The following is a 19,146-nucleotide window of genomic DNA, read 5'->3' as shown; positions in this document are numbered from 1 at the left end:
AATGATGGGCAAGCAACATTTTTAAGGGACCTATGTGATAACATATCCCCCCAGCCAAGAACCACACTACTGATAGGAGGAGATATGAATATGATAGTCACCCCAGAACTAGACAGAACAAGTGCACAAGGAACGTCTCACCCACGCATCACTGAAAAAAATGCGAAAGACTTTAGAAACATTTTAAAAGAATACTCGCTTATAGATATTTGGAGAGCGCAGCACCAGGGCCAGAGGGACTACACGTTCTACTCACCCCCGCACCAGACCTATTCAAGGATTGATTATTTTCTGGGAACCAAAGATGTTCTCCAGGCATCCTACCAGTCAGATATAGGGTCAATATCATGGTCGGACCACGCTCCGGTCTCACTAGTACTCTCTCTCCCCTTCAGTAAAAGCACTCAATATAATTGGAAATTAAACGATTCTCTGTTGAACCAAATAGATGTAGAAATAGACATTAAACAAAAACTCAGAGAATATTTTACGCTGAATAAGGGCTCCGTAGAGTCACCAGCAATGCTATGGGAAGCCCATAAGGCTACAATAAGAGGGACTATTATTTCCATAGCATCATATAAGAAAAAAGCTAAGCAAAAATTATATAATGGGCTAGAGATAGAGGTGGACCCGCTGGTCCTGGTGCTAGCTAAACCAATAGAGGACCTTCAACCCCAAGAGAACAAAATAATAAGCCACGTCCTCACTGCAGCTCGATGCTCGGTAGCCGCGGCATGGAAAAAAATAAATCCCGCCTCCAAGCAGACTTACTGAGACGGGTCAAGGAAATAAACTAATGGAACTCCTCTCGGCACAGCTGAGTCAAAAGGTTGATAAGTTCCATAAGGTTTGGTCAGTATGGCCAGACAACTTACAATAAAACATAGGGACCATACAAGATGGGAGTTAATAGGCCACCCCCCCCCCAACCCCTCTCCTCTCATTTCCCCTTCCCCACCCACTCCCCCCTCCCTCTTCTTTCTTGCTTTTTTCTCCACTATCCTTGATTTTCTATGAGAGAAATGCCCGGAAGTGGCTGCTTCCTAAAGAGGTTGTTAAAATTTCAAAAAGAAAAAAATATATACAACTGTTTTGTAGAATTCAACGGATGTAAGTTAATTTATAAGAAAAAGAAGACAACAAGAGTTTTATTTATGTTGTAATATAATGTTTAATATTTTCTCCTTTTATACACTGTGAAGTTGTAACAGATATATGTTGAAACCTGTTATTTGATGTCATTCTCTCAAAAAATAATAAAAAAATTGAAACAAAAAATAATAAATGCAGACTGTTTCATCAAAATAATAAGGATAAACAAAGAATCTAACTTACTGTTGCAAGGTACATGCAACCACACACGCGGGTTCTCTTGATAAGGCTTATTTATTGAGCCTTAAAAACATACAGCACACAAAAACAAAATAGCTTCTCTTCAGCATACAAAAACAAAATAGCTTCTCTTAAGCAGACAAAAACAAAATAGCTTCTCTTCAGCATAGAAAACAAGGCAGCTTTTCTTCAGCATATAGGACACAGACAGTTATCACACATGTACTTTGAAAAACAGACCTTATAGCAGTCTCTTTAGTATCAGTCCTGTCTCCTGACCAGCTAGCTTGCATTTGTGTACAGCCTGGGTGTTTTAAAACACCTTCATTATGCAGCTGGGGTCAGACTAATTAAGCAGCCCTTCTCACCTGAAACTTAACCTTGTCACTGCTGCACTGCAAGCCTAAACATAGGTTTGCCAGGTATATGGCTGGTGACGTTCATTCACCCTGTCACACTTACGTTATCGTCTAACATTGATCAGATCTTTTCCCATAGGGTCTTGAGTGGAAATTGAGATTTCACGTGTTCCAGACTGGACACGCCCTTAGTTGAAATAAAATTTTTCACGTATTTATGCCAAAAGCCTTCCATTGGAAATAACATAAGCCCACCCCTGTCTTCAGTCAGCTCTGGCTGAGATATTTACAATATAAAGAGGCAGTCCAAGCAGCACTTTAAAAAAATAAAAAATAAAATATATATATATATTGTTTTAAATATATGCAGCCTTTGACAACCTTTATTTAAAACTAATTTCCTAAGCTGCCGATTGATTAGTTCTCCCGTGATTGATCAGCAAAATCCTGCTTCCCTTTGTTCACTAAGTGGCCGCCTTTCAGTTTCAATCAATCCACCAGTCAGTGTAAGGCCTGGGACATAGTAAGTTTAAGCGTCGCTGAGGCGGGCTGAGTCGCGCTGAGCAGATGCACAAAGCCCCTGCATCTGTCATCAGCGCGGCTATAGTTTCCCCCTCCGCATGCGCGCTGATGTGTGCGGAGGCTCAGAAACTTTGCAGAGACAGGCAGGTTTAAAATTTGCCGCTCCGGGAAGCGGAGGAGCGGTCACGTGACCGCTCCCATCCAATGGGAGCAGGGGACTAGCCCCGCCTCCCGCTCCGTCTCCTGGCACGCCTCCGCTCCGCCTTTGCCCCGCCCCCTGAGCGTGCTCACTGCCTCGCCTGCAAGGACAGAAAAAAGCACCATTTTCAGTAGCTTTGGGCATTTTTGCTTGTTTTTGTTGTTGTAAACATTTAGCAACGCTCACTAGCACTCCTTTTGACACTTATATACATATACATACAGTGCCAAATTTAGTCAGTTTGTTCCCCTCCTTCCTAAGGAGTGGGAGAGAGTACCCTCTCCTCCCTACTGGGAGTGGGAGAGGCCAGTCAGGCCTCATGGCTGACTGGCCTGAAGAGCTTAAGGCTGCAGACTCAAGAGCACGCACCATCCAGAGGCCTGGGATCCTCTGATGACCCTATGCACCGCTGTCAGAAAGATCTACAGTGACTGCTGAATAAAGACCTCTTTGATTTCCTCATACACCTGTCTGAGTGTCAGTCCCTGGGCAGGAGGAAATTAGTGTGCTTTAGTGGGGACTGATCTCTGAGCACCCTGGAGCCCATTACAGCTGGAGGCGCTAAGCACCGAGTGAAGAATGTCAGTGATCATCAAAAGCCTGTCCTGTTCTCCATATCATCGCAGACAACTCAGCTCTCCTGAACCCTCACAGGCAGTCCCGCCAACAGGGGGGACAGAGGGTACTGGTGTCCCAGGCCCTATGGGTCAGGAGGGCCCGGGCCCCCTGTGCGGCCGTGCCCATTAATTTAATAAGAAATTAAAAAAACACGCTACACCCGGCGCCAGGTCTCCTGTTGGCAGCACCGGAAGTCAGCTGGGCCAAGCTTCTGGCGCGTCTGCGTGAGGAGGCCCGGTGCGCATGGGAACAGCATTGTGGGACAGGTGTCTGCAGCGGGGCAGCACCGCCCCCCCCCCCGCAGCACAGGGCCGTCCCGCAGACCGCCACCCTCCCCCCGCAGCAACGAGCAGTCCCGCCAGCCCCCGCAGACCCCCCCGCAGCATCGGGTCCCCCCGCAGCACCGGGCCATTCGCCATCCCCCGCAGACCCGCCACCCCCCGCAGCATTGGGCCCCCTGCAGTCCCACCACCCCCCCCTAGCACCGGGCCCCCCGCAGCACCGCCTCCTCCTGCAGCACTGGGCTGTCCCACCAGCCCCTGCAGTCCCGCCTCTCCCCCCCACAGCATCAGGGGCCCCCGCAGCACCGGGCCGTCCTGACAGCCCCCGCAGACCCACCACCCCCCCACAGCATCGGGGCCCCCCGTAGCATTGGGGCACCACAGCACCGGGCCGTCCTGCAGCACCGCCCCCCTGCAGCATCGCCCCCCCCCCTCAGCACCGGGCCGTCCCCGCAGTCCCGCCAGCCCCCTCCCCCCGTAGCACCGCCACCCCTGCAGCATCGCCCCCCCTGCAGCACTGTCACCTCCGCAGCATTGCCCCTCCCAGCACCGCCACCCCCCGCAGCTGCCGGCTCCCTCCCCCAGCATCGCCCCACCGCAGTCACAGCCCCCAACAGCACCGCCAACCCCCACAGCCACCGGCCTGACCTGAGATCATCCCCAAGGTAAGTCTGATTTTTATATATATGTATTGAGGGGTTGGGGTATTTTTTATACTTATTGGGGGGGTTGGGGTATTTTTTATATGTATTGGGGAGGTTGGGGTATTTTTTATATGTATTGGGGGGGTTGGGGTATTTTTTTATATGTATGGGGGGGAGTGGGGTATATTTTTTTAGATGTATTTGGGGGGAGTGGGGTATATTTTTTTAGATGTTTTGAGGGGGGTATATATTTTTAGATGTATTGGGAGGGTCTTGCATATTTTAGCATTGTGTCCAGTATTTTTTGGACACGCCACCTGGCAACCCTAGCCGCAGTCACCCCTTCCCCCCCAGCCATCCTGCAGCCACCGACCTAATGCCCCCCTTCACAGCCACCGGCCCTCCATAAGCCGCCGGCCCTCCCACAGCCACCGGCCACCCACCCCGCAGCCTCACCGGGCCTGACCTGAGACCATCCACAAGGTAAGTCTGATTTTTATTTGTATTGGGGGTGTATTTTATATTTGTATTGGGGGGTTTGGGGTATATTTTTATATGTATTGGGTGGTGGGGGTATATTTTTTATATGTATTTGGTGGCGTTTGGGGTATATTTTTACATGTATTGGGGGGTTAAGTAAAAGTTGTGCGCTAAAAATTGGTAGGTGTGCTATGGGTTGGGGGGGGGGGCGCTCCTTTCATTTGTCCTGGGCCCCATGATTTCTGTTGGCGGCCCTGCTCACAAGTGTGCCGCACCATAACACCTGTAGCTGCAACATGTATCTCCTAGAGGGTGGGGGTACATGTGCTACAATTACAACACTTTTTTTTTTAAATGGAAAACAGGATTATTGTACTATTATTTTATTTACAAGTTGTTTTTTTACATTCTAATGTATATTTTAAGATTGAAATCTAAAAAAAAAAAAAAAAAAACACATTAATACTGCTCTATTTTTATTTTTTTAGACCATAACAAGGACTTGTAAAGTTGTAAAAGAAAAACTGGATTCCGAAAATACAAAAATGATATTGATTGTAAATTGAATGCAATGATAACAAATATAAAATCTAAGAAAAGGAATTGGAGAAAAGCTGAAAATCACTAAATGAAAATAAAACTAAATGAAATGTAAAAAAAAAAAACTTGCCTAGATGAAGGTCTAAACAGAGTGGGACAGGGAGCAAGATACGCGTGACAACATATGATGTGCAGGCTGCAGCATGTAAACACATGGTTACACATCTGTACCATACAGCCGGGATTCTTCCAGGAGCGTAAGCCAAACATGTAGAGTAGTGTACGGACCACATGACCTGCTCCAGTGGAATCAGACGTCAAAATTACATGCAGAGATTATTGTATTAATTACTGTATTTGAATTCCTTAGAATAAGAAAAAGCATTATTTTTACATATTATTCACTTTATTTATTCTTATTGCTTTCAATAATACCGACTATAGTCCACCTACGGGGGGGTCCTAACTTTGGAGGATCCAAATGTATTTCTTCTTTTTTCTTTAATAAAACTGACTGTATATAAGGGTCACCTACGGAACCTACAGGTACCCCCTAACCTTGGGGGCCCGTAGGCACGTCCCTAGTGTGCCTACTGTATTGGGTAATCCAGCACTGGTGCCAGCAACGTGTCAGGGATATGTAAGAAGATAGTAGAAGAAAGCAGAATAAGGCTGAAATTGATATGAATCTATACCCACAACAAGTGAAGAAAAAAAGCTCCCCAGAACCAGCGCACCGGCGGTTAAGTATCCCACTTTCACCCTTTTTGTTTGAGTGCGTGCACTACCTTCATTCCAGCTATACCCACAACAAACATGCCAAAAGTACGGAAATATCCCTGATTCAGATCTCTGTCTTCAGACCTGCACTTATATCCCTCATCAGTCTGTATGGAAGTGGCACTTCCCGAACAGGTCAAAGGTATCGGGTCACATAAGAAAGACCCAGCAGGACTCCCGTAGGGGCCTAGTGAAATCAGAGTAATACCGAAGAGGTGCTAAAGTAAAAAGTGGGGGGGGGCAAATGTATCTTCCTTCGAGTGTTAAGAGTGGGCATTAATGGAAGAACCATATTCATGTATGTCTGATATAAAATACAGTGCAACGTTGTCAAAAGGTGTATGAGCGGTCCCTGTGCTTGGGGACACGAATAAATGACAGTTGCACTACAAAATTTCCTGCCGCCCATTATTCTACAACCTTGCCACCTCATCGCCCAGCCGCCTGAATCCAGCCCCTGAGTCAAGATAAGCCATGCGGAGTAACCATATAATACACACTGATGTAATCTCCCTAGAAGCTAGGCTGGGAGGGTTATATATACATCATCCAATGTTATTTGATGTTCATAAACATAACATTTTTCAATGTACAAAAAACAAACATTTGTGGAGTCCAGAAACCTATGAGAACTACAACAGGATATGTATTAACTACTTTTGCAAGAACATTGGCTGATATGGCTGGAAAACAAGTGGCACTGTGTGTGATTTAAGGAGATTGTAAATCTTGGGTCCGTATTCTAGCGAAATGATGTATACAATTTTATGATATTCTGTACGTCACGTACGGCACACCTGTGAACACATGACTTTCATATGGGACAAGGGTTAATACATAGCTCGCAAGCTAACTCACTTTTCAACTTTGCAAAGGTCACTCAAATAAACAATATCTCCCCTCAATCCGTCCCCATATACCATTTGTTACAAAAAGCACACAAGTGAGCATGTGACTTAGATATGCAACCAGGATTAATACACACAGCCAACTCGCTACCTCACCTTTCTCCTTTGCAAAGTACTTCAAATTAGTTAATATTTACCCCTCACTCAATTGCAATCATATCTATACGCTTCCACCACCTGAGAAATTATGCAAAATATGTCAATTAATATATCTGCCAGGGTCTTACGTCTCTGTTTATTATAGAAAAACTATGCACTTAACACACATGTTGTAGCAAAATGTGTCAAAAAATGTAAATACTCTTCAGAGCGTGCAACAGTTCATTCAGAGCCCCAAAGCATTACTTATTAAAGAATTGTTTAATATAAATAAAAATACAGAGCTTCAGATTACAGAAAAAGATAATTACAAGAACATTCAATTACAAAATGCAGAACAGTTTCTTAAAATAACAGGATAAAATATTAAACAGAAATCACTGTACAGTATGTTACCATTTCATTGGTTTTCCTCCAAAGATGTCACTGGCGTAGAAATATGAAAATTCAAGTGTTTGATCCCAAACACACCTCTGTTGAATTCTGATTCTCATATTACCTTGCTAAGACTTTAGTACTATTTTTTCCCCATTGAAACCACATAAGCCCACCCCTGTCATAAATCAGCTAGGTTGACGGTTTCTAGGAGAAAAAACACCTCCTAGAAAATACGTTTAAATCTTTGCCTGAATATATAAACGCACTCATAACTTCCTTTCTCAAATATTTAGACACACGTATGTCATATATATAGATTCAGGCGATTATGACAGCTTAACGAGACTAATTATAACCGTTTTGCTTCTAAATTTGAGTGACAAATGGATATCTGTCCTTGGCACCTCTTACCCATGTAGTGTGTGGTACGGTTAGACCTGCCTTTTTGTAACAATCAGAGATATGTAACTCTTATTATGCACAGTAGATGACGTCACAGGATATACTAATGTTTAATAAAGTCACTCTTGTGTGGAATACTTTGTTAGCCACCCCCCTTGAACCTTGCCGTACCCTACAGAGAATGCTTTGAAAGTAGATCTATTTTATTCCCATCTCAGGCCAAACAACTTCCCTTATCTCATCAGTCTCATACTTTTAGTGGGCCATAAGTGATAACCCACCAATTAAGTCCACTTTGGAGCTCTTGACAGATCCAGGAAGTGGATTGTATTTTTAAAGCATCCAATATATTGTATTTTTAAAGCATCCAGTAACCACATTAACCCCTGAAGCACCAGATTGATTAAAATACATAATATTACCCACCATTTTTATAACAATATAGAATAAAAATCAGTGCAAATCAGTAGGTTGTATTAGCAATGTTGTCATTACCATGACCATTTCTGTTGACTGGCTTTGCCAATATGTCACCATATAATTGGCCCTTGCAGACCAACCGGAAAAGGACAAACAAACAGTAGCAGAGAATACAAGATTAAAAACCCTATTGAGTGAACTGTGGGTAAATGTGAATTTTGATTAAAAATGAACCATTAGGGGATAACAAGCAGAGAACCGCACCTAGCCCCCACTGGGTGGGAAATGCAGTCTGTTGGTGTGGGCAAACACTGCTCAGATAGGAGACTGCATCATTGACTGAACAGTGCTCCTGCTGTCATAGGATCTTCACCCATCAGACTCTGCTCTTTGTACTTATAGGTGGGAAGCTTGGCCAATGTCAGGAGTTTGTTGACAAGGAGATCCCTGCTTCTAGAATTCTGGGTCAGTGGGCATCCATACACAAAGAGATGTGGTGAGAAGTGCAGCCAGAACTACAGGAGGAAATAGAAGAAATAGGCATAAAAAAATGAACTCTTGGTTACCTTAGAGTGGTCTAGGACATTTGATTGCGGCCGTTTCGCTCTACCCTAAACAGTAATTAAACTTACCTTAGAAGTGTCCGGCGACGGGAATTCAAGCGGCAGCATGGTGAGTCACAGCGGAGCCCATGCGGCCATTTGGTCGTGTCGAAATGGCCGCGACCAAATGTGCCATTCTGCCATAGAGCGGGCAATTGATGCGGGTAGAGTCAAAACTAGGTGGGGGTGTGGGGGCGAGTGGGCCAGCTGCCTCAGATGCAGCAGGGTAGGGGGTGAAGGTCTAGCAGGTGGGTGTGGAGAGATGAGAGGTGGAGGAGGGGGAGCAATGGCAGAGGTGGAGGAGGGAGCGCGATGTCGGCAGCCCGAGGATGGCATGCTTGCGAAGGAGAGCAGCAAAACAGGGTGCCAGAGAGAGTGTGATGGTGGCGGTGGTGACAGCAGAGGTGGACGTGACCCACCCCAACAGTCTGGCCCGGAAAGTCAGTCACGACTTCCAGTGTCTGCCACCAGGACGGACTCCCCCTCCTCCACAGATAGGGACTTGGGGGGGAGAGGAAGAGTGAGAGAGACTAGTGGGGGGAGGGCGGGAGTGAGAGAGACTGGTGGGCGTGGGGGAAGAGAGAAAGGAGGAGAGAGAAAAAAGGAGGAGAGAGGGTAGAGAGAGAAAAAGGGAGGAAGAGATAAAACATGCAAAAGATTCACAAATACAGATAAAATACAATTGTGTGTCAGAATCTGGAGAGCAGAGTGTCAGTTCTGTATGGGGAGAGAAGAAGTCAGTCTGAGAGTTCGGTTGGAGCAGAGAGAGAGAGATGTACTGGGAGCTGAGGAGTGAAGTGCTGGTCTGAATTGGAGTAGGACCTAGCCGAGCGGAATGTCTGACCGGAGAAGCCATGGTTAGAGTGAGAACGGTGCTTGGAAGAGATACTCAGAGCCCCTCTGAGTAGAGCGGACAGAACTATAGAGGTGGACCAATGCCCCTCACCCTGTTCAGGGGGTGAGGGGAAGAACATCCAGCCTCACCCAGAGGATATACTCTTGGGGTGGGTGCAAGGGGTATTGATGCCTCCTACAGCCCATCCTGCTAGGGTACAACTTGGAGGAGAGGAGGGAAGACCCCTGTATACAATTGGAGTGCACTGCTGATATATGAACTGCTGTGTGCCGCTGTGCATAAGTGCGTTGTATCATTGCTAAAGGACATTAAAGACTTGCTGCTGTTTTATATAAGACTGTGTGAGATTGGAATCTCTCGCCCTGGGACCAGGGCTTTCTCTGGGAAGATTCCAACCTATCCCCTAGGTTTCGCCAGAGAATGGAGGCGCTGCACCACAACCACTAGAGAATGGAGGCATATACCCCAGAAGCCTGGCCCTGTTATCCCCCATACCACCGCTGGAGACTCAGGCCCTCCTGTTCCAAGCAGGTATGCACCACCATAATACATGTAGCCAGCCCTCACTACACCTTAGAGGTCCAATCTGCGACCGTGGGGGGGGGGGGGGAACATGGGCTACATTTGGAGGCGAGCTGCTGAGATCCAGAACAGGACAGGCTTTCAGCAAGGCAGAGCGGGAAGAGTGAAGTGCACCTTCCGTGCAAGTACTGGAGAGAGTAGGGCATGTAATACCAGGGGTAGTCAGGGGAGCGTGGATTCCCGCACAGTACGCCCTGGGTGCCCTAAGAGGGTGATGTAAGATGGGTGTATGGCTATTGCTGTCCTAGTCCCTTGAGGCAGATAGTGTGAGGCAACTGGGGGGGTTAGCCTGTTAACTAGTCCAGGGACCATGGCCCAGGGCCCGCACTATGAGTGGCCAAAAGTAGGAGACGCCCGTACTTAGGGAGATGCCCGGTACACTAGCCAGCACCCACATAAAACACACCACAGAGTACTTGTAGGAACCGTCAGTGAGTGCGGTGCACAGAGAAGGAGTTCTGCCTAGCCTGGGGTATGCCACATCATACTAGTGGGTAAAGCACAGAGAGATAGCATGCAGAGAGCATCAGAGAGTGAACAGTGAGTACAGTCAGTGTCTAGGAACGAGTTTTGCACTAGACACTGAGAATAGCGGTGATATACATTTGGTGGGCTCATCAAAGATGGTGGCCGTCACTACATGTGCTCCGCGGAGCAAGAGTCCAAAATGGCGACAGCAGCGCCATCCACAGCCCAGCAGTTAGCCGAGCTAAAATGTCGATTCCCGGCAATCCTGGAGCGCGCACGTGAATCATGCAAAGAGACTGTGAGAGAAATGTGGAGGGAGATGTGCAGGGGTTTGGCGCCAAACCCAGATCCCCTGGAAAAGGAGCGGAGCGGCGCGAAAGCCCACCCACCTGTGCTGTGACTGGCCAAAAGACAAGGCCACGTCACACTGAAAGAAGGAGTGCCCCTCCTCTTGTTTCCACCAGAGGGAGGGGGCACAAGGAGAGCCAATCAGGAGCGTCCTCCCCAGCGAAGGGAGGGACAGGAAGTGAGAGCGAGGAACTTCACTTCTGCCTGGCATTCGAGGAGCAAGGAGCTGAAACATTGAACTGTTCCACCCCTGAGCTAATGTGTGAACTGAGCACCACAATCTTCCAACTCCCAGGAGGCTTCCTGGTGGTGGAGATCGAGGGCCGAGAGTACCTCCGGTGCCTGTTCGTCCACTGCAGGACACCCGGGACAGTAGCAAGCACCAAAGCATGATGCCCTCAATGTGGCACGTTCTACCTATGGCCTACCGAGCCATGGCCCATGATCAAGACCCCTCGGGGTGCCTCTCCGGGAACACTAACAGAGGTGGCGGAGACGACCGATGAGACTGCCCTAGTTCCCTGCACCCCTGCCGAGGTGGGAACCAAGGCCCAACCAACTACAGAGCCGAGCGGAGATCCGGCGGAGAAGAGCGCGACCGCAGTGGAGGTACCGGAGCGGGCCCGTTTCGTACCACTACCCACTGGCGGTGCCGCAAAAGACCCAGGTGACTCCCTAGCGGAGGATCCGACCAAGTCGTCTTCGGAGGAAGAAGATGGCGTCTCATCGGTGGCGATGCGCCTACCGGCAAACCACCCCAGCTGTAACAAAGATGGCAGTCCACTTACCGGAGAGAAGGAGCAGACGAGTCCGGACACCTCCCGACGGCGAGCGCTGGTGCGGCCTGAGGCCCGTAGAAGTCCCACGGCCGTGGTGACTCCCAGTGCGGCGGAGACGGCGTCGGAGGCAGATCCAGAGGGACCCAAGTACATCAGCCTGCAGGGGAGCGGTAAGGAGACTCCACCACCCCCTTACTCCCGCCAGGCGAAGATAGCCCCTGCAGAGGATGAGAAGGAGAGGCGTGCGGCCTACTTACCCATCCGCGGAGCCGATGATCCACCACCGCCCCTTCCGGTCCTCGACGCACTTCCGGTGTGTGACCACGGAGCGGATGGGGATTCTGCGGGCGGCCATGATGACATCACTTCCGGTCCGACTGGAAGAGAGGCCCGGGACCGTTGTTCTCCCCGAGGAGAGCAGCTATGGCCGTTGCCATGGCCACCCTGCGTAGCCAAGGTCCTCCCAGAGGATCGCGGGGCTCAGCAGAGAGGGCAAGCAAGAAACTGCCCACTGGTCGCGGGATTACCCGCTTGCTGGACATGGAACTGGACATTGCCCCAGCCCCTAGCGCCCTTGCCCTGGCCACTGCCCCTGCCCCGTCACGAGTATTACCACCGGGACCTAGCGGGGATAAGTTAAGGAAATATCCCAAGTACTCCAAGGACTTGCGGGATTGGGAGTTAAGTGATGAAGGATCTGATGGGGAGATACCGTATGCAAATGTAATTCGTATACCTAACGCTGTACCATTTTCTCCTGTATCTAGAGGGAGGGCCCGAGGGTCCCATACTACTACTGAGGTCGAAGCTGTAAGCTCCGTGGTCCACAAAATCAACCCTACTAGGTACTTCAACGCCAAAGGGAGAAGAGATTGATTGCGCTCTACAGAGGCGGGTACGTCCGGTGTCTCATCACAAGTGGAGTCAGAGGTAGATACTGGTAGTCCCTTGCACGAGCACCGTGACAAGTGGTGTGCACCCCTGTACACTGGGTACCACGAAGGTATGGACCGCACCAGGTTCCTGTTGATTAGAAACAACATAGTGGATCATTGGTGGGCGGTAGGTGCTTTTACTCCCCAGGAGGTAGCGGATGAGTTAGAGCACAGATTTCAGGAGATAGAGCAAGGGACCATCATGCCTAAGGGGCCTAGCATTTTGTATGACGATATTGCTCCAGTAGAGCCGGAGTTTTGGGTACTGCCAAGCAGGGCGGGCCCTAAGAAACTGACCAAGTTGAGCCGGGCAGACAGAGCCATAGTGTTCCGGTATAGACAGTCCCACGGGTATGAGTATCCTTATGTGCCTGAACCCATAATGAGAGAAATTGAAGAGAACCGAGACAGTTGGCTCAGGTAGGCCGTACAAGAATACTTAAGAACAAAGTTTGGTAAGGCGGGTTACCACAATGAGGACCGTATTAGTGAGGTGGTCCGGGCTTGGAGTGTGGGGCAGTGCATATACATGCACAGCGTGATATACCGGCCAGAGTCTGGGTCGGTACAGCCCTACTATATAACGGTAACTGACCATAATGGGAGGAAGATACGCAAACCGGACCCCAAACATTATCATTAGAGTTCTCGCCGTTGGGAGTGACGGTACCGTTACGCCACCTGGTGGTTGGCTCAAGTAAATAACCTGCCAAGCAATGTGTTTTGTGTTTCCCAGGTTTGTTCTCTGCAGGATGGTGCTGCTAAAAGTAGGTCCAAGTGGGGACCATTGGATTCCACCAGAGGGAGAGTGCAGCCCCTGTAAGAAATAGCGGGCTACTTCTCCTTCTCCTACTGGCGTAAGCCCTGGTAAGGGCAGGTGCCAGTAGTGATCATGGGTTTTCCCCCCTCAGTAAGCCCTTCCTTGGGTGATAGAGGTAGGCCCCTGACTCTGTGGCAGGCCTGAGACAGAGGGGAGGTCCTGCTGACATCATAAGGGGCAGGGCTGTATCTATTTAGTGGGCTGTCCTGTGTGTGTGTCTGTCAGTCGGTGGAGTTGGAGTGTCTGGCTGGTGTGTCAGAATCTGGAGAGCAGAGTGTCAGTTCTGTATGGGGAGAGAAGAAGTCAGTCTGAGAGTTCGGTTGGAGCAGAGAGAGAGAGATGTCCTGGGAGCTGAGGAGTGAAGTGCTGGTCTGAATTGGAGTAGGACCTAGCCGAGCGGAATGTCTGACCGGAGAAGCCATGGTTAGAGTGAGAACGGTGCTTGGAAGAGATACTCAGAGCCCCTCTGAGTAGAGCGGACAGAACTATAGAGGTGGACCAATGCCCCTCACCCTGTTCAGGGGGTGAGGGGAAGAACATCCAGCCTCACCCAGAGGATATACTCTTGGGGTGGGTGCAAGGGGTATTGATGCCTCCTACAACCCATCCTGCTAGGGTACAACTTGGAGGAGAGGAGAGGAGGGAAGACCCCTGTATACAATTGGAGTGCACTGCTGATATATGAACTGCTGTGTGCCGCTGTGCATAAGTGCGTTGTATCATTGCTAAAGGACAATAAAGACTTGCTGCTGTTTTATATAAGACTGTATGAGATTGGAATCTCTCGCCCTGGGACCAGGGCTTTCTCTGGGAAGATTCCAACCTATCCCCTAGGTTTCACCAGAGAATGGAGGCGCTGCACCACAACCACTAGAGAATGCAGGCATATACCCCAGAAGCCTGGCCCTGTTATCCCCCATACCACCGCGGGAGACTCAGGCCCTCCTGTTCCAAGCAGGTATGCACCACCATAGTACATGCAGCCAGCCCTCACTACACCTTAGAGGTCCAATCTGCGACTCGGGGAGGGGGGGGGGAACATGGGCTACACCAGGTAGAGGCACTTTGATTGTTACCATTATCCGACAATCCCTTGCATAGCGGAGGGGTTCTCCTACTCCCACCGGGACCCTTTGTCAGGGGTACACCCTCTCTTTGGGATCAGCGTCCCGTCTTCCTGTGCATGACCATCCTAGTCCCTACCTATCGGATGTAGGTGTGCTTGTGGAACTGTTGCTAAAGCAGCTCCCATCATGTACTCAGAAGTCCATGTTTGAGGGACCTCCATCTTGAACTCATTGCGGTTCCCACCCCCCCTTTATAGCCAAACTCGACCCCATCTCATGGTTCTAGCTCAAAGAGGGGCACATTCCCTAACTACCAAAACAATAAAGTGACAGTTCCCTTAAAACTCTATATTAACTATTCACAGTGAGGCTCCATTCTACATCTCCTGGGAACCTGAGTTCCATAACCTTCACTCCAATATATATATATATCCCCTATTGATGTCACTTTCTATTTTATTGTGAATCTGGGATACAAACCAATAATTGCAACCTCCGTACTTTATTTTCTTTTGTACCCTCTTTTTTCCCCTCCTATTACTTTTGTGACGCCATGTACGCGTAAAAATGAAAATAAAATTAGGAACGCGAATGGAAAAGGTGCTGGAATGCAGATTTAAATAAAGACACGGTCAAGAAAAATTATGTGACCCCTCCCAGCCTCTCCTCCCGCCTGAGGTAGGCATATGGGGGAGGGGAGAGGGGAGATGTGAGATCCAAGGTGGCGGAGGGTGATTTGAAATGCAGGGGGGGGTGGGTGATGTGAGATTAAGGGGTGGGAGTATATGAGGATGATGATGAAGGGTGCTGGGGGAGATATGTATTGGGGCAGTGGGGGTCTTTTTAAAATGTACTGGGGCGGTGGGGGTCTTTTTAAAATGTATTGGAGCGGCTGGGGTCTTTTTATTATGTATTGCGGGGTGGGGTTATATGTATTTAGGGGTGTGTGTATTTTTTGGTATGTATTTTGTGGGAGGGATTGAGTGAGAGTGGGGTAATTGACGGACGGTAGGAGCGAGTGAGGGAGTGAGGAAAAGAGGGAGTAAGAGTGGGGAGGGCAGAGAAATACATGCGAGGTGGGAAGGGGGAGAGTGAGTGAGACAAAAGGGAGAGAACTACATGGTTAGAGGGTGGGAAATAGAGAGGGCTCGTGAGGTTTGAAATTTTGTAATTTACCTGTCGAACCTAATATGTGTCGGCCAGATAGGGGTTCCCCGAGATTTTTCGAAATACTTCAAGGGTTCCTCCAAACAAAAAAGGTTGTGAATCACTGCTTACGGCCTCGGCCAGGGTGGCGCTGAGCGGGTGGGCGCGCTCACACTGGCCGCTATGAAACACCTTGAGGCAATGTGTGTGGCCGGCGTGAGCAAGCGCTTAGATGCTTGCAGAGCAAGCACATTTGAATTTGCCGTCCGCAAGCGCGTCACGTGAGCGGCAGCTCTGTGACGTCGTGGCCGCGCCCCCAGACGAGCGGGCACCGAGCCGGTCACGAATCGTCCGGCCCGAGCACGGCGCACGAGTGCCAGCGCACCCGCTCCCTGCCTGGCCGTAGCCTTTGCTCCATTTCTCACAAACTTCAACCCACCTATGCATCCTCCAAACCAGCAGAGGATGCCAGTGTATGGGGTGCTGGAGCAGGAGGAGGAGGAGGAGGAGGAGAAGGTGTCATATAACCGCTGCATCAGGTCTCCAGAGGCGCGTGTGAGGTAGGGGAGATGGATGGAGAGTAGGAGGGGATGGTGACAAAAGCCTGTTGCAGCAGCAGCAGCAGCAGCAGCCTCGCTTTAGTGGAGCTGAGCTCTGCCGGCCCCTTCTTTCCAATGCTGCTCTGAAGGATTTGCTGGATCCAGGGGGAGGGGAGGAGCACAGTCTGGAGCTGAGACTTTCAAGTACTAACGTACAAAGCCGCAGTAACAGTGTGGAAACTAACAGCCAGAGAGGGACCTCAGCCCAGGACTTCATCCATCTGCCTCTCCAAGGATGAAGAGCCTCTCCTTGCAGACGGTGTTGTCCCACATATAGGGAGGGACGGAGAGAGAGAGAGAGAGGTATTTATGTTCTTTTTATTCCATAGCAATATGACTTCAACACAAGCAAACTCAAAATGCATTTCTTACAAGGCTGATCCTTTTTGCTGCCCCTGTTCTGTCTCTGTTTTGAAAGCTGGTTTCATGGCATGTTGGGTTATTCTGTTGCTGGAGCATAGCAAAAAACTGTTCATTAATCCTGTGTGATTGTCTGGGAGTCTTCTCCCTGTCTCCCCTCCCCCAGCTCTCATGGAGACTTGTTCCCTGCATGGCAAGGTGAGAGACATGAGGATCCGGAGGTGTATCATTTGCTCTCCAGTATTATCTTTCTGTATGTGTCATTTTTTTAGTTGGATCGCCCCAACAGTGTACGCGGCACTTTACAGAATATCCTGAAGCCAGGCCGGTAACTAATAACACAGGGCTATTCCCTGTGTAATATACCTGTTGATGCAGTTAATGAGACAGTAGGCTGTACACACTGTGAGATGTGTGTAAGGCTACGCTTATAGTGACGGCGACGTCAGGCTGCGGTCGCTGGAAAAATCAAATTTGAGATGACTTCCAGCGATCGCGACCAAGCCGTCGCGCTTACTATAAGTGCACGTGACGGCGGCAATGCATTTGTTTTGCCGCAACGTCGCTGTCGCCGGCACTTCAGCTGGTTCCTCTTTCAGAGCCTTTTTTTAGGTCATATGTGGCTCCAGCTAAAAGCTGGTGATGTAGACTGGGTCCGTAAGGAGAGACCTGTAAAATATTTCAATGTTTGAAACTGGTCGCTTTAATGCCCTCACCCCTCGCGTGCTGGGGAAAGAGCTTCAAACCCAGGAGTTAGTTTTATTGCTAAATAAACCAGGAGCCGGAGAGTTAAGATTACCCATAATTCCTGGTAACACATTTTCTAAATAAGTAAAAGGTCCATTAACCCCTACAGCGATGGTGAACAGCAAATGCAGCGTTGTTGGCCGATCGGGCACTGAAGGGGTTCAAATGAAAAGCAGCCACAGTTAGTTAGCATGACGGAAGAGTAAAATAAAAATGATAGTGACCTGTGCCCAATACTTTTCCAGAAGTGTCACACTTTCAACTTTCTTTCCTACTATGCATTGCAGTCACTGCCAGCATCAGAGGAGTTAAAGAGCAAAGCAGTGTGCAGTCACACACACATTTTGGTCTTTAAAAGAACATTATGTAGTTGAAAGTCTTGTCATATCCCTGTTAATGGGCTGGTGTGTGTGTGTGTGTGTGTGTGTGTGTGTGTGTGTGTGTGTGTGTGTGTGTGTGTGTGTGTGTGTGTGTGTGTGTGTGTGTGTGTGTGTGTGTGTGTGTGTGTGTGTGTGTGTGTGTGTGTTGTGTTTGTGAGTACAGTATACATACATTTTTCTTTTGTGGTATATTGGCTGTGCTATAGTCTTTGTCCTGGATGGACTATTGTTTTGTGCTTCCTTTTAGTCAAACACACACCTTCTTATCTGCCCTCTTTGTGCACAGATCGATCTTTTTTCACACTTCTTATTCTCCTGTATGTCTTGAGCTTTAAAGGAACAGTGCCATTTAGCACACACAATGTATACAATGTATTGTAGTTGGACTCCTTAAATCTAATCACCCATTACAATAACAAAAAACACTTTCTAGTTTTAATTTTAAAAATGGGAAAAAGAAAATCTTCAGTGTTGGGCTGAACATGTGATCATAAACAGCCCCCTCCCGCAGCTCAACCCATCTTCTCCCTGTCTTTGACTGAGCCTCTGATTGAGTCACGTGTGCTGAAGCTGGATTATCCTGAAAACCTGACCTGTTGGGAGGGAGGGGGAAGCTTGAGGACACCGGTCCGGGGCACGTTGCCCGTTGACGTATAGCGCACGTCTTGCTCATCACATTGTGACACCAAACAAGGATGCAGTGATATCAATTTCCTAGAAACCAAAGGTATTTGGTGTGGTGTGTGTGCATGTTTGATTCTGTCAACGTTAATAAGACCGCTGGTGTTCAAGATCAGTGAGACTGACTTCAAATCATTGTTCCTCTGCCCCTTCCCCACCTGGTCCTTATCGGGGAGCCAATAAAGATAAGTGAGGGCGAGCAAAGGCGTTTTTTGCTCGTGCAAACTCTTGCTGAACACAAAAAGGGGGTGGCCAGACGATATCGAACACCTATTGTCACAGATCATCATGTTTACAAACAAACCTAAACCAGTTAGTAAAAAAGTGTTTCATTTTGGTTAAAAAAAATTCAAAAAAACATCAGTCACCCAGAATGAAATATTTAACCTTTACTCAGGTGCCCCGGGCCTCTGGTTCTTCCACGTCATGTGACTTCTTCCAGAGTAATCACATGACGTGATTGGTGCCCAGATGCTGGTAACGGAAGTTAAAGGGGGCCTGTAATGAATATGGCATACATTAAGTATTTTATTCTGGCACATGAGGTTTAAGGTTGGTTACAAATTGCCTTAAAAATACAAGAATTGTTTTTATGCTCTGTTAAACCCCTGACCAGGCCTCTAGTTTATAGGACTGACGGTATCTAGAGATCAGGACATCATGGTTTTGTAAGTGGGGGGTGTTTTGAAATATGGCTTTCCTCACACTAGAATAAACAGGGCCCTTTTTAAATGTACTTTAGGGGCATGGCTAGCACTACAGGTTCAAAAATTGGTAGTTTGAAATATGAATATCTTGGTCCTGAATGCAC

The 19,146-nt window shown here is 48.5% G+C and overlaps 1 protein-coding gene across 11 annotated transcripts in view; it reads left to right on the top strand.

The window, feature by feature from the left end:
- The first annotated feature begins 16,176 nt into the window (after nucleotides 1–16,176).
- The window catches only part of NINL (ninein like), a 171,541-nt gene continuing 168,571 nt past the window's right edge, over nucleotides 16,177–19,146 (top strand). For 3 of the 11 annotated variants that reach the window (XM_075596317.1, XM_075596318.1, XM_075596316.1), the window contains exon 1: nucleotides 16,179–16,470. The gene's annotated coding sequence lies outside the window, so the exon portion shown is untranslated. Of the gene's footprint in view, nucleotides 16,471–19,146 lie in introns of all 11 variants that reach the window. The other 8 variants (XM_075596324.1, XM_075596322.1, XM_075596320.1 and 5 more) reach the window with 4 other exon arrangements.

Source organism: Ascaphus truei, chromosome 4, assembly GCF_040206685.1.
Source record: "Ascaphus truei isolate aAscTru1 chromosome 4, aAscTru1.hap1, whole genome shotgun sequence".
Taxonomy (NCBI): Eukaryota; Metazoa; Chordata; class Amphibia; order Anura; family Ascaphidae; genus Ascaphus; species Ascaphus truei.
The sequence above is the reverse complement of the archived record's forward strand: the minus strand, read 5'-3'. Positions and strand labels throughout refer to the sequence as shown.